Source organism: Alligator mississippiensis, chromosome 9 (genome assembly GCF_030867095.1).
Source record: "Alligator mississippiensis isolate rAllMis1 chromosome 9, rAllMis1, whole genome shotgun sequence".
NCBI lineage: Eukaryota > Metazoa > Chordata > Crocodylia > Alligatoridae > Alligator > Alligator mississippiensis.
This window is the reverse complement of record NC_081832.1, coordinates 41,484,976-41,490,975: the sequence shown is the minus strand read 5'-3', so window position 1 is coordinate 41,490,975 and position 6,000 is coordinate 41,484,976.

Genomic DNA, 6,000 nt, shown 5'->3' with positions numbered 1-6,000 from the left:
GCCTAGCGCACCTGTATGCAGTCTAGCCACTACTGCAGCTGCCCAGAGCCCAAGCTGGCTACAAACAGCTACGACACGCTCCACAGCCCAGTCGTCAGCTCTCTGCCAGCAGCGGGGGAGAGGCCAGGGTTGCGCTGCCTCAGTCCCTTCCCCCACTGTCCAGTCCGAGGCGCACGTGCACCCACCGGTATGGAGCTGATGCTGGAGCCCAGAGCAGCTCCAGCTCTGTGTAGCTGCTGCCAGCCATAGAGCCTGGGCTGCTTGTAGCAGGGCTTGCAGCCTCCCAGCTGTGTGCTGGGAGCAGCCCGGGCTCTGTGGCTGGCAGCAGCTACCGAGAGCCAGGGCTGGTGGTGGCATGCTGAGCAAAATGGCCTCACGTGCCATGCTCGGCACACATGCCAGGGGTTGCCAACCTCTGTCCTAGAGTCTTTTTGCCTGTTCCCTGAGGAACACTAACAGGCAACACTGCTCACACCGCAGGCACTCTCCCACCTGACTGTCACCAGAAGGAACTTGGAAACCACAATCCCTTCAACACCAAACCCAGACCTGGGTGGAAGCCTCGAGAGTGACTGATCCTGCCTGGACAGAAACTTGGCAGAGGCAGAGGCATTGGCTGTGGCATTGCAACATCCTTCATCCATTTCCCTGGGTTTCAATCTACCTCCTTTCTCTTACTGCCCTTCATCCAAGAACACCTTCCCTAGCAAACTAATCTGGAAGCTGGCCTGTTTACTGTTCCTTGGCCCCGGAAAGGTTCCTTTTTTCTCTGCTTCCTCACACCAAACTTAAAAGCTTCCCACCCCCCACCCTCCGCTCAAAGAGGGGGGTGCAAACTGATTTACAAACTGACCAGTGAATTGTCTGCAAACTGCTTTCCCCATTTGCGGCCCTTTGCACTCTCCCTGGTCACCCAGGGAGTCTCCATTTACTCCCTGCTGGGTCTGGACTAGTTCTGCCCCCTCATGAGGGCTTTTGTGGTGCACAGGCCCAGCAATCACTCAGCTAGCAACCTTCCCGGCATGTCAGAGCACACGCCGGAAACACACAGACCCCACCAAACAAACCCTTAGCCAGCCAAAGCACAGGCAGCCCTGGATCACTTACCTTCCCCTGGCAGGATCTAGTGCCTGGTTTCTCTTTCTCTTCCCCTGGTTCTTCCTCCCAGTGAACTGCCTACAAACTGCTTGCCCTGTTTGCTGCATCTGTTTGCTTTTCCTATCCTGTCAGACAGAGTATTTTATGCTGGATGTAGAAAAGCAGAACCCCGTTGTGATCAGAGAATACTGTCTTTCAGTAGACATCAGAAGAGGAAATTCAAAACCTGTGGAATCTACCTGATCCTCACCTTCATTTTTTACAAACTACTTTCTGCTGGAAAGACATATGCACTTTTGTTCTCTGTACTTCTGGTAACTGTTACTGAGCAGTTTGTGTGCATACACACATACTAACTTTCTGACAATTAAATTGGCTTAGCTTTTTGAAGTTGACTTAACTGTTAGAGGGCATACATGCATGTGAAGCAGAGCCGAGTTAAATATGGTGCAAGATAAAACACTGTGGTATATTATCTTGAGTCACATTAGTTAGGTCACCATAGCTCACAAGATGGCTTCCACCATGTCAAGGAGCTGTACAATTAGGGGTGTGCAAAATGGGCCCTGTTCAATTCAGTTTCTGATTCAGCCTGACTCAGGGACAGTGATTCGATCTGTTGATTCGGATTATTGTCCCCAATTCAATTTGGCCAAATCCGAATCTAACGACTGGATGCTGATTTGGTAAATCACCAATTCAGACACAGGCACAGCTTTAAAAGTTTTTCTACATAACTTGAGGTAGCAGGATGGCTCGTGATTACTGTGGTGCTGGGACAGATGGAGCATCCCACAGGAGCAGGGGGTGCTCTTCAGCATGCTCGGTAGCAAACCTGGAAGTGAACTGAAAGTACTTTTGCGTCTGCTGGGGAATGCGCCCCCCACCCCACGTCCCCCTGGGCAGCAATCGGCCATGGGAGTATCCTGGGTGTCCCCCCCCAAACCCAGGAGGCACCAGTCGCAGAGCGAGGGGGTTGGGGGGGTGGGAAGCCCTGCATGCTCCCCGGTGGACCTGAAAGTGCTTCTGGTCCACTTCTGGGTCTTCTGGCGAGTGTGCTGGGAGCTCCATGCACCCCAGCACCGCAGCGATCACGAGTCCCTGCTACCTAGAGAGATGTAGAAAAAACATTTTAAGCTGTATCTATGTCCGAATGACCAAATCTCTCCAAATCTCTCCAAATTTATTCACAGAGATTAAAGGGTCATCTGATTCGATTTGGATTCCGCGTTTCAGTCACCAAATCGGGCTACATCTCCACCGAATCAAATGAGGGATGAAAGCTTCGCACAGTCCTACTGTACACTTGTATGCTCTGAGTTGGCTTAAGTCTACCCAGTACATATGTATCCACCCCTTTTACCGTTCCACTCGTAGCTATTTATTAAAGGGAAACTGAGAGAATGAAAGTAGATAACTGTCAACTTTCCAGTCCAGAGTTTTCAGTATTCTTCCTCAAAGATTATTTCTACGCTCTCACTTACACCTTGGAGACTTGGATTGCATAGAAATCGGCTAGGAATACAAACTGTTCCTTGCCTACCAAACAGTCTTCCTTATAGCATAATACAAGATTCACTGTGGAGAAAAATGAACTGTCATTCCCATAAAGCAGGGTTGCTGTTGTTGTTGATGATGACTTTTACATCTGGATTATATAAACTTTAGGATAGAATTGTACACTAACATAACTTAAGGTTTTAATATGTGGTCGTCTCAGTGGTAAGCTGCAAGGGGCAAATTTACAGCAAAAAAGGGTGAACTGAATGAATGAATGAATGAATGAATGAAGTGTAACATTGAACTGGAGACACCAGAGGGGCTGAGGTTGGTGACTTTCACCTATAACAATTTGCAGACGTTGTAGAGTTTCTGTTACAGACAAGCCTGTCAAACACTCATTCCACTCGCACCTATGTTTTTTGAAGGAACAGGAAATCTGTAGGAAGAAATGATGAGCCCTGTTTTCCAGAATTTTTCAGACCAGTGGATTTTTGGCCAAGGAAAGCTTTCCCGGTTCCAGGCAGCCAAGATGACAGAATAATCCTAGTAGCGAGAAGAACAACCTCACTTGCAAGGAGATTCTTATGTGAAGAACAGGGATCACAGAGCAGAGAATGGTGCAGCACAGGCAAATTCCAGGTCTGGTTCTTCCCGTCAAGGTGAGGGAAGGAGAATCGGAAGTGGTGCAGCTTTCCAGGGCTGAAGAATTTACCAGAAATGCGCCAACAAACGTGATGCTGGAGATTGAAGAACTCTCTGGGTGGGAGGCTCAGCAGGTGTGCAAAGTCCGCCATCAAACCGGAGATGTGATGTGATGTGATGATAGGCGGACGCTGGTGACAAGAGAGGTGGATTCCTACGTGGCCTGTGTTGCAAAGGCACAGGGAAGTCTACTGCAGTGAGGACTCCTGGCAGTAGCAGTCCCTCACCTGGTCTTTCAGACAGAAGCGGATTTTGAAAACGCTGGCAGCGGGTCCTCCGTGGGTCTCAGTTTCTGCTTCGAGGTGCTCAGGCTTCAGATGAGGCAGTATTAACTCCAGTGACAATTTTCACATCCATGTGAGGGAAAGGGGTTGCATCAGGATGCATGTGGAGCTCGTGCTGGATAAAGCAGTGGTGTGGGAGAAGCAGGCAAAAACAAACCTTTTCCTCTTGGTCATGGACAGCGCCTCCCCTCTGAGGACAAATCCAGGTTATTATTCTTGCTGCCAGACAGCCTCCTTGTCTTCTCCAGAGCAATTAATGAAGCTTGGGTTCTACAGAACAACCCTGGAGATTATCTGGATGTCAGTTTGTCTGTTATCGGTTTAGGGCAATTATGGAAATTCACAATATTTTGCCAAAAATAATTTAAAACGCCCCTCCCCCGCCCCCCCGAGCCATTAACTTAAACCCAATTTCTGACATAGGATTCAGGTTACCAACAAATTCAGCTGAGAAATTGTAGAGGCCTGTAAATTATGCCCAGCCATAGAGGGCTGGGGATATTTCTACAATGTTAAGTCCTCCTGCAAGTTGCCGATGTGGACCATGGCACCCTCAAGTTCGGAGTTAACATTCCTGACCATTTTCTTCATCAGAGGCTGTGATTCTGGGAAGAATGTGAGAAAGGGATTTTATCTCATTTTGTCCTAAAACCAAGTTTTGGGTTATCATTTCCTTGTGACTGGAGGTCCACTGCCCAGTCAGAAAAAGTCATCCCATAATTTATCACGTGATACATGGATTTTTGTTGTCCCAACATTACACAGGAGACAATAACTGTGGAGGTGTCAAATAATAATGATCCTGTTCCCCCTCCTCTTATTTAATGAAACATCTTACATTATATAGCTCTAGGGAAATAATAACCCAGCTGTACTCATGCATGGGATCCCTGATTTAGCCTCAGAGCACAATGACTAGGGGTAGGTGAGGGGTGCACGATTACTAATCCAGAATATTTTTAAATGACAATCTTCAAGCTTTCTACTAATACCCAAACTTTTTTTCTCAGGCATGTCTCCTTTGATATATATTTTACATAACATTTAATATAACCCTGCTGCCAGGCCCCAGTTAGAAGGACTAAGTTCGAACACCAGTTGTGAAAGATGCTATATTGTGAAATGTCTCCATCTGAGCCCACATGCAATGTGGGTTAAGATTTTTAACCCATTGACCATTTTTGAGGGAGACAGCAGCAGTGCACTTGTGCTTGGTAATAGCTATTGACCACTTTGTGTGGCCACAACAGGTGAAAATTTTCACTTCTGTCTGTGCCCATGGGCCCGTGTTGAGGGGGTGTCACAATCAGCTGAGCTGGGGTATTTGGTGACCAAGGTGGTGAACAAGGACACAGATATAGGGCAGAACATCTGATTGCCCTATCAGCTGCTCAAGGCCATAGACACAGGTCTCTTCACCAGGGGGCTCCAGATAGGTCATGATACCAAAAATGGAGCCAAACGCAATGAAGCAGAGGCTTACTGTGTGGGTTAGAGAGAGTGGAAAATCGCCCCATTCTTCATCCTCAGCTTTTCAGCAGCGGGGAGAGAGCAACTTACTGTGTCTGAGGTTCTTCTCTCCTATCTGAAATACTGACTTCTCGGTGTAGCCTTGCCCTTTATTTCGGAAAACTTGTAAGCCAGTGAAACATACAAACGCTGAGTTTCAAGGGAAATGGAGTAGATTCTAAAACTTTAATATCACCGTCTCTACTATTGTGCTAGGATGGATTTTGGAGGTCCATTTGGAGATCTAAGAAAACTGTAGCCTTGGCGGAAGCGTCCCTCTTTATGTAGTCAGGATTAAGTTGCCTTTTTAGCCGAAACCTAAAATCAGACCCGATTATGTAATACGAGTATTTGGATCTTGGTTAACGAATGAGTTTATCCAGGTGTGCGGTAATGGATATCATAAACAGGGGGGAGAGTGTTCAGATGTAGGGAACGAGGAGCATGACATACAGGTAGCACTTTTAACCAAAAGGCAGCACGCGGTAGCCGTGACATGAGTATAAGAAGTTGAAAATTTACTCCAGGAAATAGTTTTCTACTTTATGCGCTTTTTTCGTGAAACTCACATGACGTACATGCTCTTCTGTACAGAAATATACCAACAAGTAATAACCTAGGCTGGATATTCTGTGCCTCCTTTAAAAGACACGGTTATGGAAGAGATATAAAAGAGAAAAAAAAGTAGCCAGATTTTCTAACTAGAAAATTCTATTCAGTATTAACATCACTTATGGGAAAATGTTAAAATGATCAATCTCCCAAACACCCAGGAAAAAAAAAACCCCCAACACAAACCAACTTCAAGAAATCTAGACTTTTTTTTTTTTTTTTTTTTTTTTTTTTGTGCACGCTATAGATCCTCAAATCGGTGGAGATGCACAAACCATCGGAAAAATATAGT